The sequence below is a fragment of the Mus caroli genome, chromosome X (assembly GCF_900094665.2).
Source record: "Mus caroli chromosome X, CAROLI_EIJ_v1.1, whole genome shotgun sequence".
Classification (NCBI taxonomy): domain Eukaryota; kingdom Metazoa; phylum Chordata; class Mammalia; order Rodentia; family Muridae; genus Mus; species Mus caroli.
Genome location: NC_034589.1, coordinates 135,356,526 through 135,381,899, shown reverse-complemented (window position 1 = coordinate 135,381,899; position 25,374 = coordinate 135,356,526). Strand labels below are relative to the sequence as shown.

The following is a 25,374-nucleotide window of genomic DNA, read 5'->3' as shown; positions in this document are numbered from 1 at the left end:
AATAGGTAATTTCTCCATATTTTTTCATAGGCTTAGAGAAAGGTATAATTCTTTGTATTATAAAATCTTGATGTCATATATGAATAAAATATTTTCAAAAATTTTACTCATCTTAGAGTTGATTTTGGGAAAGAGTGAATGAATTGTATGTATAGGATCATTTCAATTGATTCAAGATTATGAATGCATTTGTACATTCCCCCCTAATTTTAGTATCTTCTGAAACCATAGACAAGGGATGCAAGTCAGGAAATTAACATTGATCAAAATTTGAGGTCCAAAATATATGAGCAAAGGATTGGCTTTTAAAAATTAGCTTAAAGGCTCCATCTCCTGTCTTCTCTCTCCTTCCTTCCCTCCCTCCCTCCCTCCTTCCTTCCTTCCTTCTCTCCCTCTGTCCCTCTCTCATATGTGTGTATCCCTCTCATTTCACACTGTAGGGAGTTAAGGAGTTAAAAATAAAGCAAAAAGACATCCTGACTCTGTGGAAATAGATTCAACCTAACTTAGGAGCCTAAGGTTGTGACTTGGTGGCAGAGCACCACTCGCCTAGCAAGTCAAAGACCACAATTTCATTCTTAGCAGTGAACTGCCCAAATGAAAACTAATGGGCATGTTAATTCATTTATAGCAAATTTCATGTGAAGTATTGTGGTAAGCATAGTTCTAAAAATCAATGAAACCGTAGGTAGATGACTCAATCGATGAATATCCCTTTCCTTTGTGTTGAAGCAATATTCTAGAAAGACTGCTGTGTAAGGTCAGAGAGCACAGAGACTTGGGATACTAACATACACTACACTTTCCATTTCTTCTTCCACCTTTCTGTACCCTGCTTAGATAATAAGCACTGAGATTAAGGAATCACTTAAAACCAACAAAATGAATTCAAAAAGATGAGGGATGATTGTGTGATAAAAGAAATTGAGAAAAGATAATAGAACCTCTTAGAAAATATTTGTAGACTTTCACAGTTTTGTACAGTAGAAGAAGCCAAGCAAATGAGTGGAACTATGAGATAATTCATTTTCTTGCACAGGGTGACCTAAATGAAGATAAGTTGGCTGAAATTACGACACAAACAAAAATTAATGTGTATCCTAAATGATAATGAAAATATGAAGAAAGCCAGGATGGAAATATTCAAAATAATTGTCCTGTGATTCAGCAAGTTATTTTTGAGACTTTAATTAGCAGGTCAATGCAAATGAGTAGAGTTATATGACATTAAAAGTGGAGAAGGTACAGTATCTTCCAAAAGAATCTTGCTAAATGATCTAATGGAATTTAGGAGATAGAAAGGAATTCTACACCATGTAGCTTCATCAGCCCATGAAACACGATGCCAATCTATCCCCTTCAAGGTTGCTGGATAATACGCAAGGTAGCTGTGGAATTATTTTTATAAAGGAACACTTGAGAAGGAAGAAGAATAGCTGACAAGCATAAAATGAGTATGTCAAGCCAGAAAACAATTAATATGGCTTAGAAGTAAAACCTTCACATAGGTTGAAAAGATTATAGTAATGTAGTGAAGTATGAATAGGAAAGTCACTGGTACAGTGTAACCATACTTGCTATGCCAAACAGAACTGAGGTAGTGGATCTAAAGCTTAATTGAAAGCTAAAGAACCAGTATAACAGCTACTTGACCTGATCCTAGTGTGCAATTCTGTAAGCAAATGTATACACAAAACTCATGGTTGCTCTTCTTTTTACTTAAGCTAAATATATTACTGTTTCAAAAAAAATCCTTACTACCATCACCTACCTAATTGCACTTAAGGTTTAATTTCCTAACTCCCTGGAATTCTTCTAATAGGCAGTCAGTTTACACTCATCACTTACTCCTTACTTGCCACATTTTTGAACCAAGCTCTTAGTTTCTTTTTTTTCATTTTCTTTACATCTCCTGTTTCTTAGTAATAGATTCTGTGGCTCCCATTAGTACTAAGTGCACTCTATAACTAAGATGCAAATTTCACCACATATTTTATATACTAAATATTTATAAAATTTGCATATTACCTGGAATTATTGCATGCAACTTTAATCTGAATGCTTAGGAAGTAGGGGCCAGGAATTCAAGGTCATCTTGCCTATGTAAGTAGTCCAAAGCCTGCTTAGGTTATGTGAGACCTTCAAAACAGGTCTCAAAAACAGGTAGACAGGGAGATCAATAAATTGCATTTCATTCTACCTGAGGATGACACAGACAGTCAGAAGGATATTTCACATACTACCACGTGTGACAGCTTCTCTAACCTACAGCTGGTTCCCTAGATTTTTCTTGTGTTCTTAAAGTATACTAAGATCACTTCTGCCATAACACTGAAAAAGTATTTTCTTCATCTGGTCACTTGCCAGATTTCCCCTAAACGTTTTTTTTTTTTTTTTTTTTTTTTTTTTAATTTCGGAGTGAAGCCATGGTTTCTCAGTCATTGCTCTACCTGGAACTTCTACTATAACCCCACGTATTAATTACCTATTAGTTTATGGAAGCAACAAAACAATGATGTGGGATCAATTATCATTGCAAATAATAATAAAAAGATTGTACTAGTATAAGTCATATAATACTCTTATGAAGATAAGGTAGAGTAGTAATATGAATATTTCAAAATTGAATGACATAAAAACAATTTGAATTTTTTAGTACTCAATATTCAGAACTCACATTCATCTTCTTCTAGTGCTTTTTATTCCAGGATTTTCTTTTCTTTTTGAAATTATAATAAAGTTGCATCATTTCTCCCTTAGCTTTTCTCCTTTCATACCTTCCTATATATCCTTTCTTCATCTCTTCATATTCATATATATATATATATATATATATATATATATGAAATATGAACTGTTCCTGCTCCATCTGTAACATGATAGACCATGTGTAGTACTGGAAACTTAGCCAAGTCTTAGCCAGTGAAGTCATGAATCTTGGAGGATAACCTACAACAATCAGTTTAGTAAGTCAGTATAGTCTCTAATTAAATTCTAAACATTTGTCCTTATGTGCACAGATAAGTGCAGTCCTCACCCTTCATCAAATAAACTTCTTACAACACATGAAGATCATTACAAAAAAAAAAAAAACTGCAGCCAATCAAACTGCAGAGTTATGGATTCCAGTCCCAGTGGATCCACCTAGTTTATTTTTAAGAGTCATAGTGCATTTAAATAAGTTCATATTTCTAAAACAGATGATTACTAATTCATTCATCAAACATTTTATGTATATGGATTACCACTCAATCCCACATATGTATAAGTAATTGCATACAGAACAGTGAATAACATCTGCATAATTTTTATACATAGAATGAAAATGAAACGAAAAAGAGAGGAGAAATTAAAGGAGGAAGATGAAGAGAAGAGCAGGTATACCTAGTTCCTGTCTCATAAATGAGACTGTTGTGGAGCCAGATGTTGTGGTGCATACCTTTAAGCAGGAGGACCAGAATTTCTGGGTCATCTTCTGCTTCATAGTCAGTTCAAGACCAGACTAGGCTATTGGATATCTTGTTTCAAACAATCTCAATCAACCAAACAAACCAACAGTAAAACTCTCAATACATAAATCAACAAATAAATAGAAAAAGAGATTGAGGGCATCCTTCATGAAAATTGATAACAATACTGGCTTATATTCAAAGTGGTCTATACATCATTCATAAAGTAGACTAACCAATTTTTTTTTCCTAATGTATACCTCTAGTCCAATTAAATCAGCATTTTCTAATAATAGCTATACCTTACAAAGATGTCATAGGAACAATCCAAATGTAAAACATTTTATTCCTTGATCTTCTCAGGAAAGGTGTTCTGTTAAAGTGCATTATTTATTTTCCTATCTTCAGTGGGATTTTAAAATTAGAAACAACAAATGCTATTTTCATATTCAAATTACTTTCAGGTAACTGGCTAGAAATTAAACCTGGAAAGTAGTAAAATGATGGACAGGGTACTTAAAAACATTCTGGATACGTTTGACTATAAATAATGGATAAAAACCTTTTGGATAAGTTTTATTATAAATGATAGATAATACATGTAAGTAAAAAAGAACTAAGAGGCACAAAGCCTTACAGGAACTCACATTATTTTCATACTATGTTAATGTAATATGCCAAAGAAATTAAGAAAAATGGTTATGAAAAGGTTTTATGGTGATCCAGGAAGTTTTATTTTAATTTATTGACCCTCGTAAGATTACTGATTTAGTATTCCTTTTTATAAATACTTAAATTTCTACAAGAAATGCTTTTGCTCCCATATTTCATATAAGTCCCAGGTTCAAGTCTCTAAATTCTTTGAGAATGGGAAATGAACTGCCCATCTGTGATCTTTTTAAAATACATATTTGATATTATTACAGTTTCAAAAATGATAGTCATTTGCACATTTACCTTATATTCATTCTCTCCCATATAAGATCACAAGCTCTGTTTGGTTTGTAGTTTTTTATCCTCCACATAACAGGTGCTCAAATAAGATTTGTTGCTTCATTTATTTTTTCAACAAATACTTATTGAGGACCTGCTATATGCCAGGCATGAAGAAATACAACGTGTTCTATATATCCTGACATTGTCTTTAAAAAGTTCGACCATATTTTTCAATATGACATAGAAGTTTCAATATTTCTAAAAAGTAATTACTAAATCATTTTCTGTATAAACCTCCTTTTAATCTCTACTTTGTTCTTAGTTGTATCTAAATATAGAGCTGTTGTGTTTCTGACCTATAATGTGTTTTCTTCGGGCTCTTGAATTAGACTTTTTAATACATATTTAGTTTGGCTTTGCTTCCTTACATAAACAAGGAGATGCCAAAACAAGAACAAGTACGTTTTAATTATAAATATTATATGTGCAAGGATTACTATGCTTTCAAATCAAGCTAAATCATTCTACTACTCTACAAAAGTCTTCTATTTAAAATGAATGACATATATCTATTCAGAATATTTTCAATAATAAGTTTCAAATGTAAGAATGAGGTGAGCATCAGGTGACATATTTATTAATATCCCATTAACTATAAAATATCTGCATCTAATGTGTTATCAATGTAATTTTTGACACATGGTCATAATATATTTGAAACAAAAGTTTTATGTTGTTGAATCAATGGGATATTTGAGGAAATTGTCTTTCTTTTACTTTGATGTGTGTGAATGTTTTGCCTGCATATGTAAGTGCACCACATGCATGCAGTGCCCAAGGAGGCCATCAGAAGGTGTTAGATTCACTGAAGGTGGAGTGAAAAAACAATTGTAAACCAAATTTTGGGTGCTGGGAATTGAACCTTGGTTCTCTGCCAGAGCAACAAGTACTCCTGACTGCTGAGCCATCTTTCTAGCACCTGAGTTATTGTTTATAATTCTACTAAAAAGCCAACTTTGACTCTGTGTGAAATTTTAACAAACCTATCTATGTAAAAGAAGAATACCAAGTAACAAATAAAAATAGAATCAATATGCAAGTTCAAGTAGTGTGTTTTCGATTCTAGGTTGTGGTGTTTGGAGACAGGATTAGTAAAAACCTTAAAATGGATAGTTAATTAATCTGTACCAAATACAAAGTTATCCTTTAAGAATTCGTGGTTTATTCTTCTGGATGTCTTCCCATCTCTATCAAGTTCTCACTGCATGTTCTGTGTATTAAATAAAAATCTACACAGCCCATGCAATGAGCACATCCTAGAGACTAATATGCTTGTGATATGTAGTTCAATAGTTGTTATGGCGTCATCAGCTTGTTAAGTTAAAAAATGTTAAGTATATTTGAAATATTAATTGGCAAAGTGGAAAACTTAACCAAAGAATTATGGAATATTAGAAATTGAAGAACCAATAGATTAGCAATCTGTCACCCTCAACCACTGAACTACACACTCCTTCAAACCATATAAAGAAGACAAATAGCTACCACAAGTAAAGGTTGGTATTTGAGAACCTCCTGAGATAACATAAAAATTTATAAACTCAAATAGGAAAGGTCATTGTTCACTACCTCCAAACTAAATTCCCTACTCTGGTTAGTGATCCTGTAGATAGATGGTTTCATGAGGAAAAAATATTGGACATAGGAAGAAGGAAAATCTGGATTACACGTTATATTTCTGTGAATTTGTACAAATTAGTGCAATCTCTGGGCCTCAGTTTATACTATAAAACAGGGACAGCAGTAACTAAATTTGCTATTTTTTTTTCAAAAGATAAAAGACTTTAGTAGGTCAAAGATCTCTGTCAATTATAAAACGTAAGTAAAATTGGTGCTTGGTCTTACCTGAATCAACGTATTTTCCTCATAGGTCTTGTTTTTTAATATTTTTTGTACTTTTTTTTTCCTGAAATGTTTCCAACAACTTTTATGTTATTTTTCAGTTCCATGACCCTGAATTAAATGTTAGACTTTATGGAGTAGCTATGTGATGACTATTTTGATTACCTATTTTTTTTTTTTTTTAATGAACAAGTTTCTTGCAACGCAGTTGTCTGGAAACAACTAAAGTCCTGGCTACAATCAAATTTAGAATAAATAGGCAGGACAGGGAGAGAGTTAATAAGGAAGTGAACAAATGCACAAGATAATTGCAGAAGAATAATGCTGTAAGAATGCAACAGAGCCAATTAAAATAAGAGAGAGTTTAAATAGTGAGGATTGCTGGTGTATATGTATCATGGGAGGTTGATGAGGCAGTCACACATAACCTGGGACTTAAAGAATGAGGAGCATCTAGGCATCTGAAATAATACTGTTACAAAGAGAACATCAAGAGCATGTGACTTCAAACTGGGTGTGAATTGCTATGGCTGGGGAGAGGAAAATGCCTGAGGTCATATCGCTGAGCCCTAAATACTGCACACTTAGTTGTAAGTATGGAATGGTGTGCTAAGACAAGTAAACAAATCTTCACTCACGGTTTGGTGGAGTTGTTTTTTGAATCCTATAAATATGTTCAACGTAGCATCACCAGAAGTCTTAATATTTACTTGCTAAATGATCTGCAAAATGAATTTGGGCTTGAAAACTATTGTGGTTTAATCCCTATCATTCTAAAGACCAACTATGGATTATATTTAAATGAAACAATTTTGGGAAAATAGAAGATTACAATGTTTTGCTTCTTAGTTGATGTATTAGTATTCTTTTAGAGCCAAGATTTGTTAACATTGAAAGAGTTGAAATTGACATACATTAAGCAATAAATTATCACTTTAATAAACTCCCTTGATATGTGATTGTCTCCACTTTCATATTAGAAAAGGGAGAATTGCAAAGTATTATTTGAAAGAGCTTTCATGATTTAATGGATATGCCATTCATATCTCTGAAAATTAGTACAGCTTAATCATGATAAAATACTAATAATATAGCTTACATGTTTTGTAATGGAAAATGAAGCATTTCCCTACAGTGTCACCTTTCAGACAAACTACTCCAAATATGTGGTGTGTTAGCATTGGAATACATGGCAAAGGAAGAATGGTGACTTTCCTGACCCCTTCCTCACTCATAATCCTAAAGATGAAAATCAAAGTTTCCTGTAAGCCTTCTACTATTGAGTTATGGTATAATGGTTCCTTTCTCTTTGTAATAACTCCTGCAATAGGTACCTCTGCCATGAACAAAAGGAGGATGAGCCTAAAACATTTCCTCTCTCCTACAGTAGCAATGCCAAAGCCAGAGCACACTGCTGCTGTATGTCTGTCTTAGTACACACATTTCTTTTGTTAAGGATGACATTGACCTCTTTTCCATGTCATTAAACACATTCCTAGTCTTACCAGGTTTGCTCAGACTGAACTAACCACTCTCTGATCTCGATACTTGTATACTTCATAATTTCATACAATATTTACATTGCTTATTCTTATGCCCCTTCAAGATGTGGGGAATTGATTTCCAGGAACTATAACTTACTCAGTGCTGGTTTCCAAGAGCTTGACACAGTGCATTTCAGGTGGTGAGAACTTATCAAACTCTGAGTGAATTATCAACTAATAATCAAACTGTCCACAGATACTTGAAGTTGAAAAATTATCAGAAAGGTTTTTTGTTCCTGTCACAAGTTGGTATTGTAGCATTATTATTATTATTATTACAATCTAACATAATAATTGTTACAATTCATTGTTCCTTCTCTTTTTCCTTGTGCCTTTCTCACCTCATTAGTACAGAGATTCTTGCTATTAGCTTGCTACTAAATTTCACTTGCACCCCCTCAAAAAACAATACATAAAATGGTTAGACACTGCTTGGCTTATGCTTTGGATTGCATTCATGTCTTTTTCCCTCCAAGGTGACTGCAGGAAAAATACTGTATTGATGTCACTCCAAGTTAAATGGTTTTCATAGTGTATTCTGGCCTTATGGAGAGCCTTCATTTTTCTCCCTATAGAGCTTGCCTATGTTCAGGTCTTCAGTTTCTTACCCTATGCCCATAGAGCAGACACAATTCAGTAACAATGCATCAAGAACTTAGACTCAATTAGCATGTTTTAGAGTTTCATTTCTTTTCCTTAACATGTTGCCACCCAAGTATGAGAACATGTTTATCTACTTCCAACCCTCTACTTGTTCTGTTTGTATGATGTAGGTAAATAGTTGTTAGAGACTAAGAACTAAAACCTTCAGACTCTTCAAGCACATGATATACTAACTTAATAAACATTACAGAAGAGTAATAACATTGAATTGCCAAAAGCTGATTCAAGCATGAGGGACAAAGAAAAGATGAATAATGCTATGTTTATAGCGTTCAGTCAGCATGAATTATGAGGCTCATGAAGCTTATTACCTACATTCTCATATTCTTAATATGTGAATAAACTCAGTTACATCCAACTTCTTAGAAAAACATCCCTTGCCTAAATAAACATAAACTCATATTGAATTCCATTTAGTTACATATTTTAAAATCCATTTATTTACATGAGCATACAGACTTTCAAAGCATTCTAACTATAGTGGGCATCTGAATATATCATGAAAAATACTAAACTTCTAAAAATTCTAGCTGATGAATTTCAGACAAAATGTACTTTCCTTAAAGCTGCATTTCCGGAATGGTGTAAATCTGTAATCCCAGCACTTGAAGATTCAAGGCACACATGTCTGATCTTCAGCTCAAACACAACCTGGGCTAAAAATGATTCTCTTCCTTTTTGTTTCTCTCTGTGTGTCCCTGTGCCTCTATTTTCTTGTTTGTTTTTATTTCTCTCTGTCTCTCTTTCTTTCTCTGTCAGTCTGCCTCTGTCCATCTGTTTGTATGTCTGTCTCTCTATGTCTCTTTCACTTTCAGCCTATCTATCTATCTATCTATCTATCTATCTATCTATCTATCTATCAATCAATCAATCAAACTGCCTCTGTCCCTTTCTCTCTGTTTCTCTTTCTCTCTCGCTTGCTCAGTTGCTCGCTCTCTTTCTCTGCAAAACTAAAACCAACTTGTTTTCTTTAGCAGGAAATGGCCTGAAATGTAACCAGGAGAGAAAATGTAATTAATAACTGTCAGCCCATGCACGTGGTCTGGTGTTATAATTAACTTACCTTTGATAATTTCCTAGCAAAACACAAAATGTTTTATCCTGTAAGAAATTACTATTTTGGGTTGTGTAGACAGAAAACAAGAGCTCAAAGTCCTCCTTCAGCCAGATGCTGCCCCCTTACTGTCAAAGTTAAGTCTTACAATTTATCTTAAGCTCATTTAACAAACCGTACATTCATGACTAAAATGTGAAGGCTGCCCAATTAATATGGCAACCAGTTTGCATATAACCACTAACTTACACAACACATTACCAAAGGAAAGACTACAAAACAATCAATACAGCTGCCAGCACTTCCCTAATTCAGAGTTTAGCAAGTTAGTTTCTAGAGCTCTCGTTAAGAATAAAAACTTGCAATCCCACCAACAATGGAGGAGTGTTCCTCTTTCTCCACATTCTCGCCAGCATCTGCAGTCACATGAATTTTTTATCTTAGCCATTACAGAAGATGGCCTAGTCAGCCATCATTGGGAAGAGAGGCCCGTTGGTCTTACAAACTTTATATGCCCCAGTACAGGGGAAACACCAGGGCCAAGAAGTGGCAGTGGGTGGGTAGGGGAGTGTGGGGCGGGTATAGGGGACTTTTGGGATAGCATTTGAAATGAAAATGAAGTAAATACCTAATAAAAATTGGGAAAAAGAATAAAAGCAGTGCTACAGCCTAAGTGCTCTTTAAACTATGAAACTCTTAATTCATCTTTCTCAGATGGACCCAAAAGAAAGCAATAGTAATCTGATGTAATCACAAGCTCATTTTTTTTCTTTTTTTTTTAATTAGATATTTTCTTTATTTACATTTCAACTGCTATCCCGAAAGTTCCCTATACTCTCCTCCATGCCCTGCTCTCCTACCCACCCACTCCCACTTCTTGGCCCTGGCATTCCCCTGTACTGGGGCATATAAAGTTTGCAAGACCTAAGGGCCTCTCTTCCCAATGATGGCCGACTAGGCCATCTTTTGATACATATGCAGCTAGAGACAAGAGCTCCGGGGTACTGGTTAGTTCATATTGTTGTTCCACCTATAGGGTTGCAGACCCCTTCAACTCCTTGGGTAATTTCTCTAGCTCATCCATTGGGGGCCCTGTGATCCATCCAATAGCTGACTGTGAGCATCCACTTCTGTATTTGCCAGGCACTGGCATACCCTCACATGAGACAGCTATATCAGGGTACTTCCAGCAAAATCTTGCTGGTGTATGCAATAGTGTCTGGATTTGGTGGCTGATTATGGGATGGATCCCAAAAGTTCATGTTGGAGGAGAAAATAAATCATTCTTTCCCATTTTGAAAAAAATGCATGCCTTAGTTTAAACTTATTTTTAGAAAATAATTGTGTTTTCCAAACTTCAAATTTTTTATTAGATATTTTCTTCATTTACATTTCAAATGCTATCCCCTTTCTCAGTTTCCCCTCTAAAAGTCCCCTGTAACTTCAATTTTAAAGGTTCACCCCATAACAAAATCATTTATGCCATAACCCTCAGAAATTTGGAGTTTAACTATTAAGTCATTATTTAGGGCTTAATTAGCTGTTCACTTGTATCTGTAAGTCATTAACCTAAAATTCATGACCAGTTCAGTCATGAAAAGAAATCTTTTTTCAAGTGCTGGTTTGTTTGTTTTGTTTTTGTTTTTGTTTTTTTGTTGTTTTTTTTTTTTNTTTTTGTTTTGTTTTTGAGACAGGGTTTCTCTGTGTAGCCCTGGATGTCCTGGAACTCACTCTGTAGACCAGGCTGGCCTCAAACTCAGAAATCTGCCTGCCTCTGCCTCCCAAGTGCTGGGATTAAAGGCGTGTGCTACCATGTCCGGCTCCAAGTGCTGGTTTGTTAACAGCTAGTTTCTAGAAAACCTAGTATACTCCAAAGTCCTAGAGTATAGTACACAAACTTTTTAAAGAAATTTAAAGTTAGGAAAATGATAATGCTTACTTATAGCATCCCCACATGTAGAACTAAAGCTAAGTAACAGGAGGGAATACACAAAAAGCAAATAAAAACACACATGGACTTGTTTGCATCTTTTATCAATCTGAATGTGATTTATACATTTTTATCAATTAGATATTAATTTTTGAGTGTGTGGAGGAGCCCTTGCCTAGTAAGTAGGATGTTCCATGTCCTTCATGCAGCACTGTTCATAAAGTCTACTCCAAATTTCTATATCATCATATACTCATACTGTGATTTCATAATCTCTCCCTCTTCCTCTCCCTCTCCCTCTCCTTATCCTTTTTCTCTCTCTCCCTCTCCTCTTTTTGCCCACCCCCCTCTGTCTTCTGCACGCCCTGATTTGTTGAGTCAGGTTTTTACTGTGTGGCCCTGGCTGTCTTTGAACTTGCTCTATAGACCAGGCTGGCCTCGAACTCACAAGAGATCTGCCTCCCTAGGGGTGGGTTTAAAGATTTGTACCACCACCACACGGCATAATTACAAAATGAGATCATAAAACTAAAAAACTCAAGGTTTTCTTGGCAAGTTGCATCATTGGATAATGAGCTATTCAAATGATGACCTGAGTTTGATCTTATTGTCAACACTGCAAAAACAATGGAAACTGTAAGGAGAAATAGAAAGTACACTAGAATAAAACATACTATGATTCAATTGTGTAAAAGAGAAAGGCTCTGCTCCTAAGAGCATGCTCAGAACATCCTGCCTGCTAATTGCAGTGTGAATATGAAGAATATGCTTTTGTCTTCAATATAGGCATCGATCCTTATAAGTATTAAGTTTTCAAGAAATTCCTCTCATTTATACAGTCTATCAAATCCAAAATATATGAAAATTCAACATAATTTTAAAACTACGGATGATTTGTTATCAAAAGTGCAACTCTTAAGCATATTACCAAGGTTTATTTACACATAGAAAAGATGAAAACATTTTACAGCATATTTCTATGTGATGCATGCAATGTCAATCTCATAAGACCAAAACATGTTTGAACTATATCCTGTGATGTTGCAAATGATAGTGTAACTGGCAGTTTAAGAAGTTACCTGTGATTCCTACTCAATAGTCATGCCTAGCCATTAGCCTTGTTTTACATTTTCTTTCAAAGTGAGGATAAAATATATTGAACTGTAGATGTTAAGAGGGATAAAATTCAATTGTAGAATTAATGATTCAGATTAGACTCTTGCTAGAAGCTGTGATGATTACTATTATGAATAGAATATAAATGAAAATCTGTGCATATATTTGCTGTTATAAAATAGTTGTTGAATAAAGAAAATAAAGAAAAATAAAGAAATAGTAAATAGTAAATTCATATGTTAATTATGATTATGTTTTTCAGGAAATTATTCTAGTGTTATAGCATGTTACCATAAAATTCACAGTTTCTTCAAATATCAATCTCCAGAGTCATAGAGTTTCATAAAACAATCTTATTCCTTAGATTGAACTTAATGCATTATTAAGATTAGGAAGACTATAAAACATGATGGTCATATGCTAATGTTCTCATATATTCTTATTCTTATTAAAAAAACCTGACATTATATAAACAACTAAAAATGTATCAGTTCCTTTATCGCTATATTTTCTTGTCTTTGGAACATACCAGTTGTCATTTTGACATTATGGTGTAAGGACAATGGATGGTTTAAACATTGTGTTTGTTTGGTAGAAATAATATGAAAAAACAATCCTGGATTCCCAACCTTTACATTTCAAAAAATCTTTCCTTTGCTCTACCTTGAGGAGTTTAAGTGTAATGATGGTCTTCCTGCTATAAGAAATATTACAACCAGCTTGTCAATCTTCTATCCCAATGAAATCAATCATGGTGACAGTTGCCACTATGGCCTCCTCCATGTATTTATAAGCATGGAGGAGGACATGTGAGCACCTGCCTCCGAGATTCAGATTGTGTTGATACTATGACTCGATAATCTTCCAACAATACCACGAGGTACATAACAAATGAGTTCCTACTTTCATCATGATGTTTTTCTTCACAAATCAAAGTCCTCATGACTTTCTAATTAGAATTTAACAAAATTTACAATGTAATCAATAAATGGCATTTGAAACGTTTCCTGCACAATGTTTTATCATATAAATAGAAATCAAAGACGATTTGATCAAAATATTTACACAATTCTTGTAACAAGAGGAACTATTTGTTTTTCATTTCATAATAAAATCAGGGTATAAAAGATGTTCAGTTGGGGAGCGATGAAAGCAAAAGCAAAATAAATACTAAAAATCATTATGAATATTCACTATTTTTACAGAACATTAATGAAAACATTGATAAAATTGTCAAAATCATGCTCAAAAACAAGAATTAAAACCTTAAAATATAATACACAAGGATTCCACTTACAATACATTGGACCTATATTTGTTAAACTAAAGTTCATGGCAATGAAATATTATTGGGCAACTTCCTGTTCATCAGAATAATTTTCCTATTATATTTAAGTTATTTTGACTTGAATAGGTTCACAGTAGCTGTTAATAAATTATTAATAAGTTTATTCAGAAAAATCAATGATTATTTCATTTAAAGAGTCACTTATTTCTAAGTAAATATGAAAAAAAAAATACTTGGCATGGTGGCCCACATGTAATTTTAATACCCAGTAGGCTAAAGCAAAAGTGGAGCAAATACAAGGTCAGTATGAGCTGAACTGAAAGACTTTGTTTCAAAAAGAAAAAAAGAAATAAAACTCATCTATAACTGAAATATCACTGAGTCAGTAGCCTGGAAACTCACTAGATACAGATTCAACTTTATCTTCTTTCAGAAAATGTTTACATTTTATTAGGAAAGAGGACCTATTATTCACCATCATAATCATTTCAATTATGCTACACTCATTTAAAAAATTATACACACTTTTTATAAAATACCTATGTTATTCAGTTGGGAGAAAAGAAGAGGAGAAGAAGGAAGAGAAGAAGTAAAGTAGGAGAAGGAGGAGGAGGAAGAGCAAAAGCAATGAGAGCAGCGACCATCACCTTCTTGCTCAGTGTTGTATATTTTCTGAGGTTGGTACCATGTTTCAAGTATCAATATGAGTTAACATCTTAATTTTTCTTAATATGCTTAATCCTTGCAAGGGCTTGACAAAGTGTCACAAGTCTATAGAAATTATCAGATGAACCACAGGATTTAAATTATACTCTGATTTTCCTAACACAATTATTGCACATACATGTACCTCTCTATGTATGCTTGCACACACACACACACACACACACACAGAGTGATTAGAGTTTTAATTAACTTGAAATAATCAAATGCATCCTGGAAGATTAATCTATTAACCTACTTTAATTTTGATCTAATATTTTACATTTATATTTAATCAAATATCTCTGAAGCTTTCTATTTCTGCACATTGTAAAAAAAAGTCCATATACTTTTTGCTTTCTTTCTTTCTGATTCTTTTCCATTTACTCAGTCTTTAAAGTTAGAAGTGTTTTAAAAATTGAAGAGATTAAAAATGTTCAGCAAAACAGGAAGAAAATACAGATTTACAACTTCATATTCTGTACTGAAACAAATAAACAATCCAATCACAACAACAAAAACCAAAAATAATATTTCTGATCATGGATTCCCAACTCTAGTTCTATCCACCATCAGTGAAATTTAGATGTTCATACATTTTTACTTGGTATTTCATATTACTGACTTAGAACATTTGCAGATGCAAAAGCAGAACAGTATGGAATTTCTCAAAAGTAGTGCCCAGAAAAATTTAAAAATACTGATATGACTATGTGAAATCCTTAAAGTTTCTTAGCACTTGTTTGCTGTCTTTTGCTTTCCTTCTTAAACTATGTTTTGGCATGACTATGGTTAGAATTCAAGGCCTTTTACATATGCTAGACACACCACTAAACTAAAACTTAGTGAACAATACTAAGAATGCATTTGAAAGGATTTTTGTTGCCTAACCACACTAAAAGCAAGAGGAAACCACTCGTAGAAATACTTAAAAATGTTCTGTGCACAAAACTGAAATACAGAGTTAATAACCATGCTCAGATTAAATTTCAATAATTTGCTTTTCTTGTAATATTTATCCTCCAAGATCTAGTACAGCTCTTGCTTCATTACTTCTAGTTAACAGTTCTCTATCTCATTTTCTATCACCAGTAGTATGAGCATCAGTATCAATAATACAAGAAAACATGAGTCAGATAGGATTTACAGCTAGATTTAAATACAGGGTGTCACTTCTAGCCTACAAGAAACCAAGATATGCTCTCTCTCTCTCTCTCTCTCTCTCTCTCTCTCTCTCTCTCTCTCTCTGTGTGTGTGTGTGTGACAAAGATAAATGATGAAGAATCCTCTTAAACATTGCTTGAGTTTGATCTTGGTTTTGTATTCACTATATTAAGAAAGTTCAAAGTTAATTCACAGATAAATATATTCATTTTATCCCACCACATTTTAAAAGTATGTAATAAGTATTGGACACTGTGACTTCATCCTCAGAGAGTTTTTCAGCTAAATCTATTTGTAACTTCTCCAGGTAATGGAGAGCAGTATCCATGTATGTCAAGAGTGATGTATAATCCATTTTGATGGTTTAGGGCTACTTTCCCCACTCCCTGAAATGGAAAAATCTGCCAAGGGAAGTGGGCCTGCAGCCTTGAACCAGCTGGATTCACAGAAGACATCTGAGTCTCATTGAGTTGAGAAGAGTTTCTTGCTGTTCAGTTGTTCTACCTGCATTCCAGGGAGCATGGTCTCCCATTGGTTGATGAACATTGGAAACAAGAACATCCTTCCTGAAACCAGAGTGGTACTGGAAATGTTGAACTACCTTTACTTGTGAGATAGAAATGACAAAGGAGACCCACATACAGCAGTTGTGCATCCCCTGAGCAGGAACCACAACAACTACTTGTAGCATAATTGAAGTTTTCACTCTGAAAATATGCAAGGCCAGCTTCTCCTGGTGGAGTCCCCTCTTATTTTAAGTATTGTAAATATCACAAGGAATGGAATATGGTCTCATTCCTATTAAAAATAAAGAGTTACATCAAAAATGAAAATGAATTTAACACAGCAGATATCTGTTGTTTTCAGGTCAATTACCTGCACCATTCTCTCTCTGTGTCTTTCTCTCTGTCTGTCTCTGTCTCTGTCTCTATCTCTGTCTCTCTGTCTCTCTCTCTCTGTCTCTTTGTGAAACGTGAAACATGGAATTCTAAATGGATTGCAATACTACATCACTGGAAACATACATGACAATGGTGATTGCTATGAAAGTCTGAAGAGGAAAACTTGATTAAAAACATATTAGGTCATTTACATAGCCCTTATTAATGTTGTTATACATCTATTAATGAATATACTTCAATCTTTTATACAACTAAACACAGTAAAGGTGAAGACCATGGTCACATCAGTGTCCTAAACTTAGGCAGTAGAAAAACAGGCTGAGAGACCACAATTTCTAAGTCTTTGTGTTACTGTTCCTAACATGCCTTTCTTTGTGCTCACTTTTTTCCCCATGAGGTGTTCAGCTGTGAACCATAGTGACCTCAATCACTATAAATTTATTCATGAGACTTCATGCATACAACACCCTTTAGGAGAAGTAGTCAAAACACCTGGGCTAGCCCAAGAAGTGGTACCCCTTTATTACTTCTCTGCTTACTGAGCTAACTACAAATACAAGCTTTCAATTTAAACACACAGGGACTACTTTGTAGTAATAGTAAATGCATATCTTATCCCTTGAGGATGTTTCTCATGTTCCTCCAGGGAAGGGATATTTGCTTACCATCTTTATGTAACATCATACAATATTTAGGCCTGTACTGAAGAGTAGAAATAACAATGTTTGTTTGCATCAAAATAAGTATACTTTTGAGAGTCAAAGAAATTATTATAATTTGTATAAACACTGACTGTCCTAGATAATTACAATGTATAGTCACCTTAATAAACAAATAATAAATAAAAAACATTTAGAAACATGTTTAATAAATAAATAGTGAATTTTCTTAATTGTTCCATTTGATCCTCCAGTTATGGGATTTTGTTTACAATGTGCTCACTATATTAAGGTGTGTTAATCTATAGTAATGAGCACAATAATTCCTTAACACATTATAGAATTCTATTGAACATGTTTATGTGGCTATAATTTGCTTGAGAGTCATGAATACTTCCACAAAATACTTATTTGCTGCCTTTAAAATTATTTCTTGAGATTATAATATAGCTATATTATTTTGAAATTCAAACCACGTTCAAAACTTTTAAATATCTACTATTGAAATCAAAGTCAATTCAATCTCCCAGGACTTTATGAGGTTGACCCAACTTAAACTCCCAGGAATGGTGGATAAGGAGTCTGAACCAGCCATCTAATGTAACCAGCCATGGCTTCTGGTGGAGGGACTGGGACATCAATGCAGCCACAAAACTGTAGACATAGCAATTGTTCTGCCTACAAGATGTACTAGAGTAATGGTGGCACAGAACTTGTGGGAGTGGAAAACCAAAGACTGGTCCAACTTGAGATTCATGCCACTAGAGGAGGCCCACATCTGATGCTGTGTGGAGAGCCAGAACTAGAGGGTGCATAGCCCAGAGACCTAGGATAGAACCAAAGGGGACCAAAGTTGGTGGTGTGGGAGGGAGAAAGTCAAGAGAGACAAAAGTATCATTGGTTCTAATTCCTTCTCAGCAGAAAGTATACAGCTCAGTGTTTTTTTTACATTCATATTTAAACCTTCTCAAGAACTATTTAGGTTTACTTTATGATTTTTCATTTCTTGTGAAATAATTTATGAAGGAATAAGTAAGGGAAACAAATATGTCTATGATAATTCAAATACAAGTAATGAGTAAAATATTGTCTACTGCCATACTCTATCAAATTTCTATCTATATCTATGTATTTATCTATCATCCTTCCATGTATATCCATCCTTTTCACATCTTTTATCTCTCTACCATCGCATCCAACTGCCTAGACAAACAGAATGACTTTGGCCATCTTAAGTAAATTTGTCAATTAATTTATGTTAAAAAATAAATTAACATTTAGGTTCAGTTGCATGTGCCTGCAGTTCTGGTGTGACTCAGACAGAAAGATGACTTAAATACAGTCACCCAAAGCCAGGTTTGTTAATCTAGTAGCCTTGTATAAAACAATAAGAAATGATATTGTTTCTTTGATAGCATATAATATCACAATATAATAAGAATAATGCTTCCTTGTATAATAAGGATTCAAATATCTCTGATGGACTAGCCTATGATTCAATTTGTTGATATGTTGCAAGGAGAGGTTTGATGGTAAAGATTACCATGCACCAGAATAAATTTTAAGTACTTGAACCATGGCAGTTTTTCCATCTGCTCTAGATTGTAATTTGCTATCTTGACAACAATAAAATATGAATAGGAAATACACTTACAGCAAGAGCCCAAGAGGATATGTGAAGCAAAGGAAGTACTACATAGATTGATAATTGTGTTTCCTTTTGAATATCACATTCTGTTATAAATTTACTTCATTCAAATATAAGCAGATTCTTATAGCAATAAAGTTCCTAGTCTTTGTTATAAAATGGTATCACATTAGGGTGTTATCTAAATTAGCATTCTTTTCCATAAATTTCCCAAGTGACTTTAAAGTAGACCATCAGGTTAGTTCATATTGTTGTTCCGCCTAACTCTAGCTGCATATGTATCGAAAGATGGCCTAGTCAGCCATCACTGGAAAGAGAGGCCCATTGGACATGCAAACTTTATATGCCCCAGTACAGGGGAACACCAGGGCCAAAAAGGGTGAATGGGTGGGTAGGGGAGTGGGGGTGGGTGGGCATGGGGGACTTTTGGGATAGCATTGGAAATGTAAATGAGGAAAATACCTAATAAAAAAATTAAAACAAAAAGTGGACCATCAGGAAAGAAAAAGAAGCAAAAAATAATTACAAGAAAAACAGCAGGTTTCCCTTAGGAAATTCATTGAGAAAGACATTTTCTTGATAGAATTTCGCAACAAGGAACTCTGAGACAAGCTCCAAGTCAATTTTATATTAACAAATTAAATATTTTAAATTTATTTATGAACCTGGTTTCTCATATATTATTACAAATGGAATATATGTGTGGTGGGGGAGGGGCATTCAAATAGCACTTATTCCAGAGTTAAACTAGTAAAGAGAAACAATAAAACTGTATTTGTACATATTCCTTCATGAAGCTAATGGATTAGGAAGGTGAGCACTCCATCTTCTTATAGTTGCAGAAGGCATCCATTTTTATTACCTAAGGGACCAAGTCTGAAAACTCAAGAGGGACATCATAGAAGAATGTGCTCTCTTACTTCATATCTCCCACAAACTGGAAAAGGTTAAATTCCATTGTTCTCAAGTGTTAATAAAAATGATAATCTAAAGAACAATGCATTTTCAAAATATACTCTCAAATACTGAAACAGGCAGCAATCCTAGGTTATATTTGTCATCTATTGGGAAGTGTATCATTATTTTAATCAAGCTTCTATAGCTATTACTAAGGATTTAAATTGTATCAAAAGTATATATTTTTTCACTGATATATTTTACCTTCATTGTTCCACAAAGGTAAGATTATAATGGATTTCAAGTTGTGTATGTCTTTTAACAATGATGACCTAATTATCTGAAAATAGACATGATTCCTATGCTCCCTGTCTTTTATGACAGTGAATTGTACTTTAAAACCACTTTCTAGAAAGGCATGGCTACTATCTATATCCATAAAAGGAAAATGTGAGGTCTCCCTTCAGTGTACTTCTTTTACTTACAGAACTTATCATGGATTCATGTTTCACAAAGTCAATTTTACTATATTCTAAAGCACGTTGCTTTTATATGCTACCAAAACTATGACATTCAATATTCTAGTGCTTGTTTCCCATCCTGTTCTGATGACAATAATCAATGTTTGACTTTGCAGATAAGTTTTATTAACATTTGGCTAAATAGTGATTCGTTGAGCTTGTATTTCATGAAAGAGGCACTATATGTACAACAGTAAGTTCTAACCTTTATGAGAAGATAAATGGCATTGCCTTCAAAGAATCGACCATTCCTCACTATGTGGTAGAGGAAGAGATTACTGGAGATTTGAGTATTTGAGCATACTTTAAAATTATAAAGAGGCCAGCAATGGATGGTTAAGGAAGATCCCACCTCTAAGCCTACTGTTCATGTACAGGGGTTGAAGAAACTGGGGAAGGACAGTGTTTTGGGAATGTCACAAGAATATGAAACAAACCGAACACAAGGGAGCTATCATCTCTAAGGATAATAGTAGTCTCATTTTCATCATGGGAGTGGAAGAAAATCATGTGTTGTCCTTTCTCAGCAACACTTAATGGGCAATTTGCCAAGAAATTTAAAAGGGTATGTGCTTGCTTGAAATCTCTGTGAGAGCCTTTGTTCATTCCAACACAATCAAACATATTTTATAGACTCCAACTCTGAATATTAAAAGGGTCCATGCGTATTGCTAAAAGCTGCACAGCTAGAAAGGTTTAAAATGGCTCCCTAGCAAGGATAGCACTGAATACTAGCTATTAACCTGATATGGAAATGGCTATCTTTTCTTAGGAGTAGAGCTCATGCAGCTACCTGCCTTTTACTTATGCACAATTTTCAGGAAGGGTCACAGGACTCATTAGCTATGTACCCACCTGCATGCGGGAGTAGCCCACAGTGTGACTCTCCCATCTTTCGGAGGGTTTTGTTTTTGCACTGCTCGATGCCCAGTTGGTCAAGAAAAAGTCCAATGGGTCACTTGCCAGTGCTGCAGACAGCAAAGCTGTTGGCACAGCCACATGCTCTGTGGAGAAGAAGCATCTAGGACGAGGAGGTGAATAAGACATGGGAATCATCTCAGAAATCAATGCTGTTTTCACTTGGCAGGGTTACTTATGAATTGAGTTCTTCTCCAGAAGAAAGAAATGTGACTTGGAAGTTAGGTGAGTCTGAATCCAGAGTGTCAGGAGTCCCTGTATAGTTGTAGGACCTTAGAAAATGTACTCAAGGTCTCCTGACCTCTCTATCTTCAGATGTTGAATAAGACTAGTACTATTTTCATTCTTGATTGCTGTAAGAATTTTAGGGAAGTATGCAGCATCCAGGACTGTACCTAACATTTTTATCTCTGCATGTACCTGCAAGTGGTAGGTGAAAAGAGGGCTGGGTGTCCTCTGGAGCTGAAGTTACAAGGGGTTACCAGTTACCTGACTTAGGTCCCTTGGAAGAGCAGAAGGGACTCTTTTTTTTTTTTTGACTTTTTAAAATTATTTTTATTAGGTATTTTCTTCATTAACATTTCCTGTGCTAACCCAAAAGTCCCCCATACCCTCCCACCCCACTCTCCTACCCACCCACTCCCACTTCTTGGCCCTGGCGTTCCCCAATACTGAGGCATATAAAGTTTGCACGACCAATGGGCCTCTCTTTCCACTGAACTAACCAGTACCCCCCAGAGCTCATATCTCTAGCTGCATATGTATCAGAAGATGGCCTAGTCGGCCATCAGGGAAAGAGGGACTCTTAACTGTTGTGTACTCTTCAGCACCAGGGAATTATTTGTCATTAATAATTCTATATATTTCTATTCCTGTTATAATTTCACCCTTACAAGACAGTTTCTTTGTACTTTATTGCTTGTGTTGACTGAAAATGGAGTGACTACTTACAAATGCGTAATATTTCCTATAAAATACATGGATTATTATACTTGAATTTTACTAATTACAACGATACATCTTTCCTTGTACCTGGATGGACCTCACTTTCTCCCTTGTGTACTAAAACAGAACACAATCCATTTGGTGCATCTTGTATTTTCCTCCCTTTTGGTTATAAATGAAAACCTGTCACTCAGAGCTGCCTATAGCAAATAATCATTATTTCTTCCCATGTATCTTACTTCATTAAATCAGAAACTATTCACTATTAAACTTTTATGAAGCAATATAAGACTAAAATAATACTATACCAAACAAAACACACCTAACAATATCCCCTGTACCTCTGCCATACTGAATGCTCTCCTCTTGGATACACAACCCCCTAAAATCTAAGAGTCTGGCCTCAGTGTACAGAATGGGATTAATTATAACCCTTAGTGTGTGAATCACTTTTATTATTGCACCACCCATGGCTCTCTTGCTATAATTAATTTGTTATTTAAAACTATGCACTGTGAATATCCAATTTTAGGAGATAATGCCAACATTTTCCTAAGTATTTGTACAGATTTGTATTTCTGACAGCAGTCTAGAAAAGATCCACTTGGTTCATATTCCTATAAATGCTTGATTTTTTTAAACTTTTATACTTTTATCAGTGTAAACAATATGAAACGTTCCCTTTTGGCTTTACGTTCTCTATTCTATGAGGCTGTTTTGTGACCCCAAACTAAGGATTGTGATTTTTTTTTCTTCCTAGACATTAAAGGTTGAAGAACACAAGAACAACAAAAACAATTTAAAAATAAGTATATTAACATGATATAAGAATATGGAAATAACTATTCTTCAGTAATGAAAGTGCACAATCTAATATGTGACTCATAAAAGGACCTTCTCCAGTCCGAAATGATAGGACAGTGGCAAATTTAAGAAAAATAGAAAGTATCATGATGACATAAATCTTTAGTCCCAGTAAAGGTAGACAAATCTCTTAGAGTTCTAGGGCAACCTGGTGTACACAGTGAAACTCTGTCTAGAAAAACAAAACTAAACTGAAAACAAGAGAAGACAAAACAAGCAAGATACTTTTCTTTTCTTTTATATATATATATATATATATATATATATATATATATATATAATTACATCTTTTCCTCAATTACATTTCCAATGCTATCCCAAATGTCCCACATACCCTCCCCCCCCCCAATTCCTTACCCACCCATTCCCGTTTTTTTGGCCCTGGCATTCCCCTGTACTGGGGCTATTAAAAAGAATAAATTTACGAAATTCCTAGGCAAATGGTTGGACCTGGAGGGCATCATCCTGAGTGAGGTAACACAATCACAAAAGAACTCAAATGATATGTACTCACTAACAAGTGGATATTAGCCCAGAAACTTAGTATAGCGAGATATAAGATACAATTTGCAAAACACATGAAACTGAAGAAGATACTTTTCAACAAGAAGGAAAATTGACATAGTGTGTACCATCAAAGGTACCTATGCAAAGGGCTTAAATGGTACATAGGAAATAAATGCCTAATGAGATGAACAAAGTAACTGCAAAATAGGCATATGTTACATGAAAATATATAAGGGCACTTTCTGAAGGAGCCTTAGCTGGAATGCAGGGGTCAGTGGTCCTCTACCTCTTTGTTCGTGAATGATCTTTTTTTTTTTTTTTTTTTTTTTTTTTTTTTTTTTNCGAGACAGGGTTTCTCTGTGTAGCCCTGGCTGTCCTGGCACTCACTTTGTAGACCAGGCTGGCCTCGAACTCAGAAATCCTCCTGCCTCTGCCTCCCGAGTGCTGGAATTAATGGCGTACGCCACCACGTCCTGCGTTCGTGCATGATCTTAATACTTAGGACCACACTATTCTATTGTTTGTTTCTTGTTGACTAATGGTGTCTCATCAATAAAATCATGGAAACCTTGAGAGGCCAGAGATCTTGGTGAACATTTTATTTCATTCCCAGTAATCCCTGATAGTGCTGACAGTGTAAGAGGAGCTATTTCAGCATAATTCAAGGATATTTTTGTATCATTATCCAACTAGCACCCAGACACTTTATGCTACTCATTTTTATTGTAATCTTCATAGACAGAAAGGGAAGAGGAAAAACCTGCAATCTGACTTTTAAAAAAAGCATTAAGATGTTTACAACAAATTGTGTGAAAACTTATGAATAATTTAGAGCAATAAACATCATATTTTCTCTGTGGCAGAGGTGTTTTGATATGTTAATTGGAGTGTTTTGCTTTTTTCAAAAGTAGGTTGCACCATTTTTAGTTTTAATGCAAACTTAATGCATTATCTATTAATATGAAGAGTCAAATTTAACAATCTTAGATTTTTATGCTTTTTGAAAAACCATAAACTGAGAACTTTATGTTCTCTATGGCATGGATATCATGAAATATAATGATGACAGAGCTTCAGGATCTGTATTTGCTAATGAGTACTTTTCAAAGGGTCACCAACCCACTTCTGGAGGCTTTTGAGAACCTGGTTATCCTTTTCCCTTCCCAGAATCTAGTGAATAGCCTGTCTCACAGCTGTAACTCTGCCATAGGGACTCAAAATCAGTGTACTGTGGAAAAGATGTTAAATATTTTTAAAGACCACAATTCAATGTTAGATGATAACAATAACATTAAAGAAATTTGTCTGAGAACAGGCCATCAGTTATAATGTAGGGTACATGGAAACTACTTCAAATCTGATTAATTACTTCACTTTCATTTGCTCAGTTGGGAAACCTAATATATACGTCAATTCTATGAACTGGTAGATAATAAGAAAGGAAGAACCCAATTTAGTCAGCCAGAGCTACAGCTCAGTAGTCAACCACTTGCCTACTATGCGCAAGGCCTTGGATTCAAACCACAAAAGGAAATGGTTGTCTGATAGTAAAAGAGGACTGTAGGTAGACTGTAAGTTTCTAAAAGTTGTGCCATTGGGAAAAGAAAACCACTTCGACCCCACCAATCTCAATACCTGAAAACAACCCTAGCAAGACAGTCACCTGGTGGCCAGGTCACAGGTTTAAACATTACAGAGCCCTATACCTAAAAGACATCTGTATTACATACAGATGAGAAATCTAGTGCTGTATTTCTATGTACTT

At 34.6% G+C, this 25,374-nt stretch overlaps 1 protein-coding gene and 1 non-coding gene across 2 annotated transcripts in view; both read right to left on the bottom strand.

The window, feature by feature from the left end:
- Nucleotides 1-25,374, bottom strand: part of Htr2c (5-hydroxytryptamine receptor 2C) — a 212,188-nt gene that overhangs the window by 158,781 nt on the left and 28,033 nt on the right. The gene's annotated exons all lie outside the window — the stretch shown is intronic.
- Nucleotides 21,219-21,346, bottom strand: LOC115030212. Its single transcript, XR_003835821.1, has one exon. It is a non-coding gene; the product is annotated as a small nucleolar RNA SNORA35 (small nucleolar RNA).